Here is a 16,102-nt window from a genome sequence, read left to right as displayed (position 1 = left end):
GCCTCCCAAGTGCTGGGATTAAAGGTGTGTGCCACCACAGTTAGCTGCATTAAGCAGTCTTAAGCCCACTGCTGACCTATGTGTAAGTCCTATTTTTTATTTGTTTGTTTTTTCATACTTGTTTTTCTTTTTCTTTGTTTGGTTTTGTTTTTTGGGTTTTCGAGATAGGGTTTCTCTATGTAGCCCTGGCTGTCCTATAATTGACTCTGTAGACCAGGCTGACCTTGAACTCAGAGATCCATTTGCCTCTGCCTCCTGAGTGCTGGGATTAAAGGAATGAACCACCACTGTCCAGCCCTGTGTGTAATCTTTAAAAAATATTTACTTTATGTGCATTGCTGTTTTGCCTGCATGTGTGTCTATGTAAGGGTGTTGGATTCCCTCAAATTGGAATTGCAGACAGTTGTGAACTGCCAAATGGATGCTGGGAATTGAACCTGGGTCCTCTGAAAGAACACCCAGTAATCTTAACAAGTAAGACAGCTCTCCAGTCCCTCTATGTGTAAATTAAATGTTTGATCAAAGCTCTAACCAACAGCCTAGTCTACTGACAATGGTGGAGACAGTATAGTGATGGGAGGAAAAAGGGACTGTGTGCTCTAAGTGAGATGTTTCTGAAGTTTTCTTTATGATACGGGCATGCATATATACATACATACATACATACCTGTATATATATATATACATATATATGTGTGTATATATGTGTGTGTGTGTGTGTGTATACAGACTATGAAAATCTGCAACAGATTACCTTTTTCTTCTTCTTTTTTTTTTTTTTTTTTTTTTTTTTTTTTTTTTTGAGGAGTGGTCAGGGAAGTTGAGACAGGAATACAATACTTGGGGTAGCTCCCTCTGGCTGTCCTGGAACTTCTGAAACTTGCTATGTAGATCAGGCTGGTCTTCACCCCCACCCCCACCCCCAGGCAGGGTTTCTCTGTGTAGCCTTGACTGTTCTGGACTCACTTTGTAGACCAGGGTGGCCTCAAACTCACAGAGACGCACTCTGCCTCTGCCTCCTGAGTGCTGGGTTAAAGGCGTGCACCACCATGTCTGGCTCTCAGGCTGGTCTTGAACTCAGATCCACCTGCTTCTGCCTCCTGACTGCAGGGATAGATGGTGTGTGCTGCAGCTTCTGCTGAATTACTTTTTGTAAGGTATAGAAGTGGCATTTGGATCCGAGCACTGGATCCCTGGATCCCAATCCTCATTTTCCAGATGTGTGATCTTAAGCTACTTTCAGAGCTGCCTTTGCGTACTCTGAAACTAAGGAAGACACTCCTTCCTGGGGTGTGCTTTAGGTCTTTTAGCCCTTAAATCTTTCAGCTACCTTAAACAACAGATCGCAGTCTAAACACCAGGAGGCTCAAACGTGGCCTAAGCGGAAAGTCCTTCGTTTCGTTTCCTTTGCTCTATCAGAAGTAGCCTCCCAGCGCCGTGGGAACAGCTCTGACCAGAAGCTGTCTTGGGAGAGTAATGACACCTGGTGGATGAGGGTAACCAAGGCTGACTGGTTTTCCATCCTCAAAAGCTCAGGCCTGGCTGGTAGGCATGAGTCAGAGGCATCTCTGACCCTGAGGAGTGTGGTGACTCCCACCTGTCTCAAGTCTCCAGGACGCTGAGGCAGCTACAGAGTGAGATCCTCTAAATGCCAAAGCGCGGGCCCTGCTGGGCCGGGTTTGTGCATGGCCTGGGCCAGGTAAAAGTCTGGCTCTGTGTCATTATCCTTCTTACTCCCCATTGGGCCAAAATCCCAATAAGCATATTCTTGAAAGCAGATGGCAATCAGCAGCAGCTTCTGGAAAGCTGAGAGTTGGAATTTGGACACACTCCCTCCAACCGTGACAGAAAGCTCAACTTGCCAGCTGAAGGGAAGCTCCTGGCCGAGGCCCAGCACCCTCCGTGGGAGCCTCCAGCCAGCCTGGCCAACGAGCATTCCCACCCATCACCACAGCACTAGCGCAGCCAAGCATTTGGTCCAGAGTCAAATGCTACTGAAAATGTACACACAGATTGGGGCAGCCCTCTGCCTTCTGCCAAGACACCGAGTGCCCTTCTTGGCAGAAGACGGTCACCTCTGCCCTAGTGTCCCTCCAGCTGGCAGAGACTGTGCCTCTTCACTAGCAGCTGCAAATCCTAGGGCTTCCCCATCCCCCCAAAAAAGTACGTGGGAGGAGCTGAGGGATACCCAGAGTGAGCCTCTCCCCCCTCCCCCAACAGTAATGCTGTTTTGTCTCTAGAGCTCATCACCCAAGAAACCCTACACCTGAGGACCCCTGCTAGGTGAGCACACAGAGGGGCCTAGGGCTCTCTGACCTTGGAGAGCTAGTTGCTAATCTTCTAAGGAGTGGGCTGACTTTATGGCCAGCAGCTGTCCTTTTACCAGCCTATTAACAGTCTTTAATAGTCTGCGAGAGGAACATGAAGGGCCCAAGGCCGGAAGCTTCCTGTTTACCCGAGGTCTAAGAATGCCACAGCTAGGTTGGGCAGCCACAGTTTCAGAGGGAAGTCATTTCCTTCTAAGACTCTGCTAAGAAAATACAGACCAGACATTCCAAGGACCCAGAGGGGCATGCCTTTTTGTTCTTTAATGTAGGTGGGAAAGAGGAAGCTTTGACGAGTGTCTAGCAGTCCCTTTGGGGTGGGGCAAGCGGAAGTCTGGATGGAAAAATGTAAAGTATGGAGGCTTAGGGGATTTTAAACGGACTCTTCACCAGTTGCTCATTAATGCCAATTTTGGACTAAGGAAGTCCTAGCCACGCCTCCTATCCTCAAGTGTTTATGGCAAGTTGCTGGCCAGCACAACAGAAGCATGCATTAGGGAAGTGGTAAATTCTTTAAAAAGCACCACTTTCTAGTGTGTTTGTGTGAACACAACATCCCATAGCACATGCCTGGAAGTCAGAATTGCCCTCTTGTCGCCTGTTGGATCTTTCATTACCCGAGTCCTGGGAATCAAAGTTGGCATGTCAGGCCTGAGGAGGAGCACCTTCACCCAGTGAGCCTCCTGCTGCTTCCAAAGTGGCATAAAAGGACATTTTGTTCTCTTTATTTGAATTATTTTTTTTAATTTATTTATTTAATGTATATGGATACTTTGTCTATATTACATCTACACACCAGAAAACTGCATCAGACAGATGTGAGCTGCCATGTGAGTGCTGGGAACTGAACTGAGGACCTTCGGAAGAGCAGTCGGTGCTCTTAACCACTGAGCCATCTCTCCAGCCCTTGATTTATTTATTTATTTATTTATTGTTTTTTTGGTTTGGTTTTTTCGAGACAGGGTTTCTCTGTGTAGCCTTGGCCATCCTGGACTCACTTTGTAGACCAGGCTGTCCTCAAACTCACAACAATCCACCTGCCTCTGCCTCCCGAGTGTTGGAAGTAAAGACGTGAGCCACCACCGCCCAGCTTGAATTCTTTTAATGAGGATGAATTTAAGGTTTAGCCATTCCACTGGCCCACAGTAGTGTTTTCTAAAGGCAGTTTAGGAAAAGATACTGAATTTAGAGATTAGGAATGAAGTTGAAGGTAAGCGTGCCGCCATAAAAACCACCTTTAAAAAAAAACACATTCAGGAGCCTGGAGGGATGGCTCAGCACTTGAGAGCACTGTCTGCTCTTCCAAAGGACCCAGGTTCAATTCCCAGCACCCACATGGCAGCTCACAAGTGTCTGAACCTTGACATCCTCACACCAATGCGCATAAAATAAAAGAGTTATTTTAAAAAATTCAGTGCTTCATTCATAAGTCCTTTTGTTATGTTTTGTTTTGTTTCATTTTGTTTTTTGAGACAGGGTTTCTCTATATAGCCTTTGCTGTCCTGGACTCCCGCTGGCCTCAAACTCACATAGATTCACCTGCCTCTGCCTCCCTGAATGCTGGAATTACAAGTGTGTGCCATGCCTGGCTTAATACTTGCTTTTTTGAGATAGAATCTCACTGTGTAGCCCTGTCTGGCCCAGAACTCAGATCTGCTTGTTACTTTCTCCCTGCTAGGATCAAAGCAATGAGCCACCACCACACACTGACACATTCCCCTCCCCCCTCCCTCCCTCTCTCTCTCTCTCTCTCTCTCTCTCTCTCTCTCACACACACACACACACACACACACCATACAGACTTTCTATGCTCACCCAGCTCTGAATAATGACAATGACACAATAATAACAGCATTAGCCCTTAACTTACTGTTGTTCACAGCTAGCTTTTATTTATTTTGGGAGGGAGTTGTTTGTTTGTTTGTTTGTTTCTTTTTTAGTTTTTTTGAGACAGGGTTTCTCTGTGTCACCATGACTGTCCTAGACTCACTTTGTAGACTAGACTGGTCTTGAACTCACAGCAATCCACCTACCTCTGCTTCCTGAGTGCTGGGATTAAAGTTGTGCGACACCTCCGCCTGGCCTTACAGCTAGCTCCCACCCCCACCCCCACCCCCTGCTTTAGTTGGGTTTATTAGAATGGAATTCAGGATAGAAGGGGAGGGGATTAGGCAGAAAATACAATCATGGAGGTCTATAGGCAAGATGGGGCCTTAAAGGAAGGCCTTTCCCTTAAAGCCTGGAGAGGCCCTTCACTAAGGGCTGGAAGGAAGGAGGGAGGGAGGGAAGAGAGGCCAGGCAAGGGCAGCTGCTCCAAAGAGCCCCCAGAAGAGAAACGTCTTTAGGAAGCAGCCTTCAGGGCGCCTCCCTGAGCAAATCCCCCCCCACACACACACAAATGAGAAGTTTGACTATACCTTTTAGGGGTGACAGGAAACCACTCTGAACTGATTTAGTTCAATAAAGCAGGCACGTGCAAGGACATGGAGGAGGCAGGAACGTAAAACATGGGATACTGTTAGGCCATAGCAAAGAGGGCTTCTTAACTATGCTCAAGTGTGGCCTCATCTCTTCAGGGTATGGGATTGGCCTAAAGGTGCCGGCCTATACTCTAACATGGGCGTGTGTGTACACAAGCATCTCACAAGGTGTGCATTAGGCCAGAGGACAACATTTGGGAAATGGTTCTCTCCTACCGTGTGATAGTCAGTCTTGGCAAGTGCCTTTACCTGCTGAGCCACCTCAGGAGCCCCACAGTCCACTTCTTAAGAACAAGTGTTGCCGGGCATGGTGGCGCACGCCTTTAATCCCAGCACTCGGGAGGCAGAGGCAGGCGGATCGCTGTGAGTTCGAGGCCAGCCGTGAGTTCGAGGCCAGCCTGGTCTACAAAGTGAGTCCAGGATGGCCAAGGCTACACAGAGAAACCCTGTCTCAAAAAACCAAAAAAAAGAACAAGTGTTGCTGGGGTTTCCAACAGATTAAAACCACCTGCTTTGAGTTTAAAGCCAAGACCCTTGAGGCATACCCTAGGTTTCTTACTCCCACCAAAAGACTCGCAGACTGACCCAGAGCAGAAACTCTAGACCCCGGAACTGCTCAGGTAACACACCAGTGAAGGACCGCATCGCTTTGGAGACCCATCCATCTACAATGCCTGGTGATGAGTGGCTTATCAAACATGCTGGCTGTTGTCACTCAGCTGGCCTTCAGCCCCACTATCACAGCTAGCTCTTATAGCCGGTGTTTACCCCTTTATATTAACCTATGTTCTTAGGTTCCTTATGGTTCCTTAGGTTCCTTAGGTTCATGTGGTTCCTTACCTCTTCATCTTCTCAGCCCCAGCACCCTGTCTCTTTCTCTGTGTCAGGCTGGCCAATCTTTTTATTCCCCCACCCCCACCCCCAAGTCCTGCCTCCCTTTCCTGCCTTTGCTATTGGCTGGTCAGCTCTTTATACACCCAATCAGAAAGTGATGGAGACAGGGCCTGGAGGTGGTGGCACAAGCCTGTAATCCCTGCACTTGAGAGGCAGAGGCAGGTGGATCTCTGTAAATTTGAGGCTGGCCTGGTCTACAGAGAGCGAGTTCTAGGACAGCCAAGGCTACACAGAGAAATCCTGTCTCAAAAAACAAAACAAAACCCACTGAGGTGATGCTTAATAATAAGAAAGCCAGGTCTTTCCTCAGCTCTTGGCTGGTACAGAAATCATTTAAATATACAAAGTCTTTACACAACGCCCCAAAACACCACTCCAAGCCGGGCGTGGTGGCGCACGCCTTTAATCCCAGCACTCGGGAGGCAGAGGCAGGCAGATCGCTGTGAGTTCGAGGCCAGCCTGGTCTACAAAGTGAGTCCAGGATGACCAAGGCTTCACAGAGAAACCCTGTCTCGAAAAACCAAAAAAAAAAAAAAAAAAAAAAAAAAGAAAAACCAAAAAAAAAAACAAAAACAAAAAAAACACCACTTCAACATCCTCTCTCCCTGCGTATGCACAGGCACACACATACACACACATACAGAGACAGAGAATTCCTGGGAATTGGTTTTCTTCTAATACCAGTAAGTTCCAGGGGTCAAAAGCAGGCCATCAGGTTGGTGGCAAAAAGCACCTTTTGCCCCACTGAGCCAGCCCTCTGACCTAGAAGTTTCTGTCTTGTTTACATCGTAGTCTTGTGCAGGTTGGGGCCAGGGGCCTATCCTATGCAGACATTGGGAAGCCAGCCTTGGTTTCCTGACTTGGCCCTGCCCTGGCTTCCCAGATTTCCTCTGCTTCCTGAAGGGCACTGAGGGGTCAGACTGGAGGATGCTAACACTGCTGTCACCAACCTTCTAAGGAGCAGAACTGACCTTTATAGCAAGGGAGGAAAAAACAGGTCACCATGTTCCAAATACTGAGAAATTCTTGGTGGTTTATCTGAAATTCAAATCCTGTACTTTTACTTACTAAACCTAGTGGCCCCTCTGAGGAAGCCCAGCACTCAGGAAGACGGACACTCAGACATTTGTATGGCAATGCCTTTCTGAGCCAAATACCTGTTTTTCCTTACAGAAATCATTTACCCCAACCCCGCACAGTCATTGTACTAAGCAGACAGTCCCTCAGTCAGCTTCAGAAGTAATTACTGGTGCATCGACGCATTAAACAAATCCTCTGCACTTCACAAATACACTCAGTGTCCATGGGTGGGGCAAGAAAGGGTGAAGTTGGGTCAGACTCCCATTTAGAAAGGGGAAGCAAGGGAAGGTGGGGCCCCTGGCCTAAACCCATCTCAATTCTTACTGGTCAGGCGTAGCAAAACCCCTCCTGGGATTAGGGCAGTTTCCTTGATTAGATCCTGATTTCCCTATTGGGAGGACCCTTGGTTGGTCCCTTGTCTGTTCTGGCTCCCTCCCCTTCCTGAACACACTGAATTCTGGACAGTCTTCTGTGATGGCGCCCTCAGGAGAACATTAGAGATGGGCCTTAGGAGTATGGCCTCCTTGGGAAATGGTTAGCTTTCACCACTGGCTCCCTATAATCGTAAGGCTTAGTCAGTTGGAGGCTGTGTGGGGATGGGACTTAAAACATGCTTAGAGGCCAGGCAGTGGTGGCACACACCTTTAATCCCAGCACGCGGGAGGCAGAGGCAGGTGGATTGATGTGAGTTCGAGGCAGCCTGGTCTACAAAGCAAGTCCAGGATAGTCAAGGCTACACAGAGAAACCCTGTCTCGAAAAACCAAAAAACAAAATGCTCAGAGGCCACTGGCATCCAAGCCTGATGACTTGAGTTCGATTCCCAGGAGCCACATGACGGAAGAAGAAGACCAAACCCTGTAAATTGTCCTCCAGCTGCTGCATGGACACAAACGGGAAGGGACACACATGCAGACACACAATAAATAGTTAAATTGCAAATATGTATACTCTTTTAAATTTAATTGTTTAAGTATTTTGTCCGCATGTGCACTATGTGGGTGCAGTTCCCAGGAGGCCAGAAGGGACGTCAATCCCCTGGATCTGGAGTTGCTGACAGCTGTGAGCTGTCCTGTGGGTGCTGGGAATCGAACCTCTGCTCCCTGGAAGAGCCAACGATCCAGCTTATATACATATAAAGGCCCCTCTGCTGCTATCTACTGTATTTTATAGCTCTGTGCCCCAAATTCTTCCCCCTCCCCCCCCCCCCCACTTTCTTTCTCGTTCCGGCTATGAGGTACTGGAGCTCTGCATAGAAAACCACATAACTAGCTGGGCAGTGGTGGCTCACACTTTTAATCCCAGCACTTAAGAGGCAGGGGCAGGTGGATCGCTGTGAGTTCAAGGCCAGGCTGGTCTGCAAAGCGAGTTCGAGGATGGCTACATAGAGAAACCCTGTGTGGAAAAAAGCAGAAAGGAAGAAAGAAAGAACTTCCCATACAACTGCCCCCGGCAGCCACAGGATTAGGCTCTGCCACTAAAGGCCACAAGAGGGCGACAGTGAGGCCAGAAGAGGAGGCAAAGCGTTTACTCCTTCAGTTGGCTTCTGGTTCCCATGAGGGAGGGCTAGGACCCTAACACTCCTTCTCTCCTGCAGTTGCTGTCAGTGAACTTTGGAGGTGTGTTGCCCCAGCAACAGTCACAGGACCAACTCCTTAGCATCCACTCAGAGACCCCAGCAACCAGCCAGTAATTTCCTTAGAGGTCTGGGTGGGTTGCCTGCAAGTACAGAGGCAAGAGTGCCAGATTTTTCCAACGTGAGAGGGGCTCTGCCCAGCCCCCCCAGGGGTCCCAGACTCAGTAATTCCAAATTCATGAGCTTTGCTTCCTGGTCTAGACAGTAGGGATGCTTCATAACCCCTTGCTTTATTTATTTATTTATTTATTTTATTTATTATACAGTGCTCTGTCTGCATGTACACCTGCAGGCCAGAAGAAGGCATCAGATCACATTATAGATGGTTGTGAGCCACCATGTGGTTGCTGGGAATTGAACTCAGGACCTCTGGAAAAGCAGTCAGTGCTCTTAACCTCTGAGCCATCTCTCCAGCCCCCACTTGCTTCTTCTTAACTTTTACAGGCATTTGTTTTATCTATATATGAGTGTTTTGCCTGGATGTAGACCAGACCGACCTCAAACTCAGCCTGCCTCTGCTTCCAGGGTGCTGGGATTGAAGTTGTGTTCCACTACGCTTGGCTCAAACAAAGGACAATTTCATCACCAACATTATTTAGAATCACCGGGATATAGTGACAATAAAAGGCCTACCCAGCTTTAGGGCCGGGCGTGGTGGCACATGCCTTTAATCCCAGCACTCGGGAGGCAGAAGCAGGCGGATCGCTGTGAGTTCGAGGCCAGCCTGGTCTACAAAGTGAGTCCAGGATGGCCAAGGCTACACAGAGAAACCTTGTCTCAAAAAACCAAAAAAAAAAAAAAAAAAAAAAGGCCTACCCAGCTTCATTAAAGGTGTGTGCCAGCACCAACTGACAACTGTATGTAGGCTTTGAACTTTACCAAACCTACTTTATTTGGGGTTCCTTAATGCCATACCACCCTTTCAATCCATCTACCTTAGATAGGAGAGAAGAGGTTAATGGGAACAGGAGAAGTAGACCTTTTTAGACTCGGTTCCTTGGCACAATTCTACTCTTCATTGTCAGAATTGCCGCCGACCCATTAAACAACAAACCAACAATTCAGCAAAAGTGACTGCAACTGCAGTAGCCAGAACCCGGAACTTCAAAGCATTCTCTGGAGCGTTTCTTTCTAGGATGGTCTTGAAGAGGAGCAATGAACAGCCAACATAGGAAGCGATGCCGAAACCCAAAAGCCAAGCCTCTGGTTTGGGGTGCGTGTGTGCGCGCGCACACACACACACACACAGACCTCCAATCAGAGTCCATACTAGGATGTTTATCAGTTGGCAAAGACCATGCTCCTGCAAGAGGCAGTTCCTCTTCTGGTGGACAAAACCACGTGTTCTCTCACAAACCACATGTCCTTACACAAGTCTGTTTTACATCCCACATTTGGGGTCAAAACAAAAACATGTTTACATCCACCACAGGCAACCTTGAAATTCTGACTCTCTTGCCTTCGCCTCCCAAACTCTGAGGTTAAAGGTGTTTGTTATCACACTTAACCCAAAGCAAGCATTCTACTGACTGAGCTATGTCCTTGGCGTTCCTAGTTTACCTACCCTTAGAGTTGTCAGTTGCAGTCATTATTTTTTGTAATTTTATTTATTTATTTTATGTATATGAATGCTTTGCCTGCATGTACTCCTGCAGGCCAGAAGATGGCATCAGATCTCATTAGAGATGGGTGTGAGCCACCACGTGGTTCCTGGGAATTGAACTTGGGACCTCCGGAAGAGCAGCCAGTGCTTAGCCGCTGAGCCATCTCTCCAGCCCTATTATTAATTTTTTCTAGACAGTGTCTCACTGTGTAGGCTTGGCTATCCTGGAACTCACCATAGACCAGGATAGCCTCAAAAGTCACAGAGATCTTCGTGCCTCTGTCTCCCAGAATGATAAGACTAAAGGGGTGGGCCACCATACCTAGCTTATAGTTAACAACTTTGTACTTAGTTAGTCATCACATTTTCTCTGTAAATTACTGCTGTGCTTTCTGCTGCACTGACAAGACCCCAAGGGTTATGAAAATTGGTATTAGGAAGGGTCCCAAGGAAACAGGTGAGCTGTTTCGCCAAGTTTGAACATACTAAGCCCCATGCCAGTGCAGTGTTTGATGCTCTCAGTTCCTGGCATGTGGCATCAAGTAACCAAATGCCAGCTGTGGTTATTTGTGACAAAGCGCCAACTAGAGCAAGTGTGCTGTACTTGACCGTAACAACAGTGTAAAGGACCACAGGCAGTCCTATTGCATCTGAATCATTGCAGAAAACAAAAAACAAAAAACAAGAATCTAGGCCGGGCATGGTTGCGCCCGCCTTTAATCCCAGCATTCCAGGAGGCAGAGGTAAGTGGATCTCTGTGAGTTCGAGGCCAGCCTGGCCTACAAAGTGAGTCCAGGACAGCCAAGGCTATGCAGAGACACTCTGTCTCAGGAAACAGAAACAACAACAACAACAACAACAACAAAAACAAGAATCCAGGCAAGGTGGCAGCACATGTCTGTAATCTCAGCAGGCAGGAGAATTAAGAGGTCAAGGCCCAGCCAGGCGTGGTGGTGGTGCACACCTATGATCCCAGCACTCGGGAGGCAGAGGCAGGCGGATCTCTGTGGTTAAAGACACTTGTTGTTCTTGCTTGTTCACTTCCCAGTACCCACAGGATGGCTCAAAACCATCTCTAACTCCAGTTCCAGGGAATCTGATGCCCTCCTCTGAGCCCCATGGACATCAGGCACACATATGACGCATGTATATACATACATGTAGGCAAAACACTCATACACATAAAATAAAGTAAATATTAAAAGCTGTAAAAGCAGGAAAGAAGGGGCTGGAGAGATGGCTCCGAGGTTAAGAGCACTGGCTGCTTTTCCAAAGGTCCTGAGTTCAATTCCCGGCAACCACATGGTGGCTCACAACCATCTATAATGATATCTGGTGCCCTCTTCTGACATGTGGGCAGAATACTATATACATAATAGATAATAGATAAATAAATATTTTAATCCCAGCATGCGGGAGGCAGAGGCAGGTGGGTCGCTGTGAGTTTAAGGCCAGCCTGGTCTACAAAGTGAGTCTAGGACAACCAGGGTTAACACAGAGAAACCCTGTCTCAAAAAAAAAAAAAAAAAAAAAAAAGCAGGAGAGAAATTGTAATTGAATTTACGTTTGTATGTATGCAGTCCAGGGCATACCATGGTTGAAGGACAGCTGGTGAAAATTGGATCTCTCCATCTATCATTGGGTCTTGGGCATTGGTCTTGGCACCAAGTACCTTCATGTGTTGAGTTATCTCACTGGTCCAGAAGGAAACATTTTAAATAAATCCAATATAGCCTTAGTATAGAGCAGCGGTTCTCAGCCTGTGTGTGTAGGTCATGACCCTTTTGGGGGTTGAATGACTTTTACAGGGGTCACATATCAAATATCTTGCATATCAGATATTCACATTATGATTCATAATGGTAGCAAATTATAGTTATAAAATAACAAAGAAATACATTTTTTTTGGTTTTTCGAGACAAGGTTTCTCTGTGTAGTATTGGCTGTCCTGGACTCACTTTGTAGACCAGGCTTTCCCCGAACTCACAGAGATCCATCTGTCTCTGCCTCCCGAGTGCTGGGATTACAAGCCTGTGCCACAGCACCGGGCTCAAGCGTTGCAGGATATTTGATTCCAATGTGATCCCCGAGACTGTGAACTGTATTTTTTTTTTTTTTTTTTTTTTTTTTTTTTTTGGTTTTTTCGAGACAGGGTTTCTCTGTGTAGCCTTGGCCATCCTGGACTCACTTTGTAGTCCAGGCTGGCCTCAAACTCACAGCGATCCGCCTGCCTCTGCCTCCCAAGTGCTGGGATTAAAGGCGTGTGCCACCACCACCCGGCTGAGATTGTGAACTGTAAAAACCTGTCTTTTGAGCCATGCATAAACAATATTACTTGATGAAAATTTATCTTCATATTGACCTGCAGGAAAATTGCCCAAATGAATGGGCTGTGTTCCAAGAGGCAATCCCACCAGACTATAGACAGTGAGGGTCTCCCCATACCCAGTCACACCATGCCAGGTATATGAGGATTACAGCAACGGCAGACATAAGAAGGCGCATCAGCACCAAGAAACAATGCTGAGCTGAAGCCCCTGGGCCTAGGCCTCTCCAGGGTACACCCACTGCGGCTGAGCAAAATGGTGGAAACTGGCTGCAGGAAGCCCACTTGCCCACTGCAGTTCCTCCTGCACAGCGCCCACCATCAAACCACTGTGACCCAATATGTGGGTGCTGGAAATTGATCCTCAGTCCTCTGGAAGAGCAGTGTTCTTAACCACTGAGCCATCTCTCCAACCTCCTCATAGACCAGTCTGGCCCCACTCAGATCCACCTGCCTCTGCCTGCTGACACCCTCACACAGACATACATGCAATCAAAACACCAATGTACACACGCACAAAAAGAAATGGTTTTAGCAGGGTAGGGTGGTGGTACACTCCCAAAATCCCAGCATCTGGGGACCCCAAGTCCATCCTACATTCCTAACTGTCCTTGAACCTAAGCAGCCAGCACATTCAATGGTATTTAAAGCCTTCATGTCAAATAAAGAGGTGCTGTAGGGAGCCACTGGCAAGCCCCAGTTAGTGAGTCACCACACAGAACTCTCAGGGTTTGGAGCAAATCCATGCCCTTTTCTGGAGATAGCTTCTTCTCTCTTCATCCCCCCTCCTGTACTTTGTTAGCAACTGGAAGCCTAAGTGTAGAATACTAAGTACCCATGACCCGAGCTCTGGGTAAAGGCGCTTGCCACTGCGGCTGATGAAGGGGAGAACTGCCTCCCACAAGCTGTCCTCTGACCCCCATGCATGCACGTGCTGTTGCATGTGCGCACACAAAATAAATAAAGGCTAAGAGATAACCCTGAAGGAAGGCAGGTGTGAGGAAGGCGAGAGCGAGGGTCACCTGACGGGCAGGTACTTTTCCTTCACCCTCCGCTCCCGCCGCACACTGCCTCCCCCTGAGGAGTTCCTTCTGTCCACAGCCCAGTTACAGATGGCTCCGCACAGCATGCTGCCAGCTCCACTCAGAGGCGCTACTGATGGACTGGGGTGTGCTCCCCTTGAAGATTCAAAGTCCTCAGGAAAGAGATTTGGATATCAGGGAAAGAGTTCTACAACTGAGATCCTGGCAGAGAGCAAAGGGAATACGGAATGAAAAGTAAGGGAAAACAGCTATAAATATCAACTATTTGCCTTGTGACCAGTTCCAGAGAGGAGCACTGTGTTTTTGTTGTTGTTGGTTTTTTGTTTTTTGTTTTGTTTTGTTTTTGTTTTTCGAGACAGGGTTTCTCTGTGTAGCCTTGGCTGTCCTGGACTCACTTTGTAGACCAGGCTGGCCTCGAACTCACAGCGATCCACCTGCCTCTGCCTCCCGAGTGCTGGGACTAAAGGCGTGCGCCACCACTGCCTGGCTGAGAGGAGCACTGTTAAAGCAACTTGTATTTCCTCCATTTGTTATTGTGTGTGTGTTAATTATAATTTACACATATTAGAATGATAAAAGAGTTGTAGTTATAATTGTGAACATAGACATAATACATATCACTTTCTCTTCATATTGTGCACATTTTTGTTAAAAACTAAGTTTTTTGGGAGGTTGGGGACAGGGTCTCGCTGTGTAGCCCAGGCTGGCCTTGAACTCACAGCGATCTGCTTGCCTCTGCCTCCCAGAGTGCTGGGATTAAAGGCGTGCAGAGGCCAGAAGAGGGTATCTGATCTGCTGGAACTGAAGTTACAGATGGTTGCGAGTCACTTTGTGGATGCTGGGAGTGGAACATGGGTTCTTGAAAGAGCAGCCACTACCCTTAACCATGCTAGCCTGTTTCTTTTGTTGTTGTTGTTGTTGTCATGTTTTGGTTTGTTTGCTTTTAGGATGCTTTCTTTCGGTGCTAGGGATTGAACTCAGGGCCTCACCTATGTTACTTCTGTGTTTTACCATTGATCATGAAGACCCCTGCTCCTGTTGATGTGTGTGTGTGTGTTTGTTTTGGGTTTTTTGTTTGTTTGTTTGTTTTTGTTTGTTTGTTGTTCGAGACAAGGTTTCTCTAGCTGGCCTGGAACTCTTGCTGTAGGCCAGGCTGGCCTCGAACTCACAGAGATCCTCCTGCCTCTGCCTCCCAAGTGCTGGGATTAAAGGCGTGCGCCACCAAACCTGGCCTGTTTGTGTTTTTTTAAAGCCACTCTATCTTAGTTTAGCATTTCATGTCACCATGTCGCAGTGCTCCGGGGAGGACTCACACAGGCTCTAGCAAGATAATAGAGAGAAACCCTGTCTCAAAAATCAAACAAACAAACCAAAAAAAAAAAAAAACCAACAACAAAACAGTGACAAGATGACAACTGCGTGCCACCATATTTTTTGGTGGTGGTGGTGGGCTAAGGTTGGGTCTCAGGGGCTGGAGAGATAGATGGCTCAGAGGTTAAGAGCACTGGCTGCTCTTCCAGAGGTCCTGAGTTCAATTCCCGGCACCCACATGGCAGCTCTCAACTGTCTGTAACTTCAAGATCTGACACCCTTACACAGACATACGTGCAGGCAAAACACCTGTACCTAGGTGTCGCTGGCCTGCATTCTGGGCCGGCCTGGACGCTGGTGGTCTCCCCGATGCGCGTGCGCTCCTGCTGCGAACCTGTTTGCTGTCTCTCTCTAGCTTGCAATGGCCGGTCTCCTCCCAGGATCCCTCCTCCCATTAGAAACACAGTCGCCTGGCTGGAGTCCCCGGTCCAGTCCGTATGGTTCCTCTCAGTCTTCAACAATGTCCGTCTCAGTGGGGTATCGCTGGTGGTAGTGTTTCCAAGCAGCGGAGCCCAAGGCAAGACCTGCCTAGACTGCCTTCACCTGGGATAATGTCTACAACCCTTCCACACGGAGCAAAGGCCTTGGCATGTTACTTCTGTTATACATACAGTAAGTGATGTAAGCTCTGTCTTGGGCAGCGGCGAACAATCATGAGTGCCCAGGTTCGGATCCGGACACCCACCTAACGATTTAGGCATCTGCCCGTGCACTTCAGCCAGCTCTGAGGGATCGGATATCTTCTCGAGGCCTCCACGCACGCATAGGCGTGGCACATTCACTCCCACAAACGCCAGTGCTCCTCCGTCGTACGGGCAGCTCAGTGGCAGAGGGGTTGCCTAGCGCATGAGGCCCCAAGAGCCATGCCAAACCAATCTCTGTTTCGGCAAACGGAAGCTAAACTCTCCTTGTTGGGTTTTCAAAGTGCGTGCACGGCTCCTTTAGAGAAACCTCTATGGTGAGTCACTGTGATACTCTCTAGTAAGTTTGGGTGGAGTTTCAGCAGAATTCCCAGGCCTGCAGCCATATTACAAGAAATAAATTCTGCCAACAACCTGAATGGCTGGCTAACAAGGAGACTGGTCCCCGTTTGACTCTGCAGATAAGAATTCAGGCTGGCTGATCCAGCCCAATAGCCTCAGGGGGATGCATGCAAAATAATTTGCTAAAATATTTCTAGACTCCTGACTTGAGACCTATGAGATAAAGTGTGTGTGTGTGTGTGTGTGTGTGTGTGTGTGTGTGTGTGTGTGTGTGTGTGTTCCCAACCTCCTGATGAAAAAAAAAAAAAAACCCTTGGGGCCCTTAAGCACTGATCCCCATTTAGGGGAATCTAGTAACCCAGGA

Source organism: Acomys russatus, chromosome 29, assembly GCF_903995435.1.
Source record: "Acomys russatus chromosome 29, mAcoRus1.1, whole genome shotgun sequence".
NCBI lineage: Eukaryota > Metazoa > Chordata > Mammalia > Rodentia > Muridae > Acomys > Acomys russatus.
This window is presented reverse-complemented; position numbering follows the sequence as displayed.